Here is a 1,995-nt window from a genome sequence, read left to right on the forward strand (position 1 = left end):
TTCTCTCTCTCTCTCTCTCTCTCTCTCTCTCTCTCTCTTACCATCTTCCCCATGATTGTATGCTGCAGTTTTTGTAAGAATAAGACAATTTGTCAAAAGGACAGCCAATTAAAGAAAAACAGTACTTTTAAGTTCATACCATAAGAGAGCAAAGTACAGTTAACATCAGTGTTTTATGGGGAGGGAGATTGTTGTTATTCAGGTAAAGGGATCGCCAAATGGGCTTGATTTTGAACATCGTCTGTGCAAGAACTTAGCAATACGTAAAGACATTTATTGCAATTTTGCAGATTCAAGAGGAGGCTATTATCTCCAATAGTGCAATGTTGTAATCCTTTTAGGGGTGTTATGTTATTACTATTTTGTGGTTGTTGCTTGGAGGGGGGGGGGTATATCTGAAGCAAGGTACAATATCAAACTTTACCATTAAGCGGATTTTCAGACCTACATGCAAGCAACAACACGAATGATAACAGCACAGCTGAAGAGGATGCTTTTCAATTTTAGAAAAAGTTTTCCGCACTTGCAACACAATTATGTCATATAAGTGCTGAAGATTAGCAGTGTTACAAGACAGTAAAAAACGCAAAAAGGAAGGAGGGATAAGGACAATAGATATTTGATACAAGTAGGAAAGAATGTGCAAACTACACCAGAGCGCCCGCCAATCACCCACACTCACTTTTCATGGACATCACCAATGAACAATATCTCACAAGTCTACATAACACTTTTGTAAAAGAATAGATAGATAGATAGATAGATAGATAGATAGATAGATAGATAGATAGATAGATAGATAGATAGATAGATAGATAGATAGAGCTGTGCTTTTCTTACACAAACAAAAAACCTAAAAATTATCAAGCTCACTGACAGACAAAAAGACAGACAGACAGACGACAGACTGACAGACAGACAGATAGACAGACCGAAGCAAAAACAAAAAAAAACTGAGGGTCCGTGTCTGAAGTCGCAGACCAAGTCTTAGTGCGATAGCAGAGCAAGGGAAATAATCAAGAGTATCTCGCTTCGACCCCATGACCTCGACCTGTTTACATCTGGAGAAGAGCAGGTAAAAAACAGGTGTGTCCGTTTGCTGTCTTTCTAAAGTATGTGAACGTTATTATTCATCATATTATATTCCTGTAAAACACAGTTTAAGCACCAATCCAGTTGTTTACCAACCAAACCAGGAAGCAAAAGTTCAAGGTTCGAAGCCTCGAAAGGTCTAATATAGTTTCTTGCCTTGTTCGTTGCAATTGTAGACTACGAAGTTTTCATCAGATTTCCCTTTTTGGAAACGGGGGAGGGGGGTAGGGGTGCTGTCAAAGTTCAAGACGGAGATAAACAATCAGTAATAAATATCTCCTTGTGAATAATGAAATTCATTTTAATCTTATCGGAGGCTACACTGTACAAGTGGAAAGTGAGCTCAGATTACAGATTAAAAAATAATGCTAGGAAGTCTATGATAAGGGTTTTAAGGGACAGCCACTGGTGGGAAGACATGGGGACCCCACAAAAACAAGGCACTGTACTGTAGTCTGTAGCAACCAACAACAACGTGTTTGTAGAAAGGTTGTATTGATGTCGCCTTCGTGTACTGTGAGACTGTGAAAGGTAACTTTAGAGTTATGCATGTCCATCACTTTTTTTTTTCTTGCTATTATAACCAACCTTTGCCCGTAGTAGTTGTTTACTGTTTGTCTTACTCTATGACGTTACCTTTTTTTGAACTACTCATTTCATAGTGATTATTGTATATCTTTTAAAGAATCCTTGCAAGCTGTATTCATTTTTTAGCCTGTAAATATACTTCCTGTTTAAGGCTTTTTAAAACGCTCGAAATAACAAAGTACTCGACAACAACAGTAGTTAATTAAACGTGATTGGTTATAATGGTTTACATCCACTTCTACACAATATGTTGTGTGTTGTACGAAATTTGATGTTTGGCACGTGTAATTCAGGGCCAGCCCTAGCACATTAATG

The sequence above is a fragment of the Aplysia californica genome, unplaced genomic scaffold, assembly GCF_000002075.1.
Source record: "Aplysia californica isolate F4 #8 unplaced genomic scaffold, AplCal3.0 scaffold00014, whole genome shotgun sequence".
NCBI classification, from domain to species: domain Eukaryota; kingdom Metazoa; phylum Mollusca; class Gastropoda; order Aplysiida; family Aplysiidae; genus Aplysia; species Aplysia californica.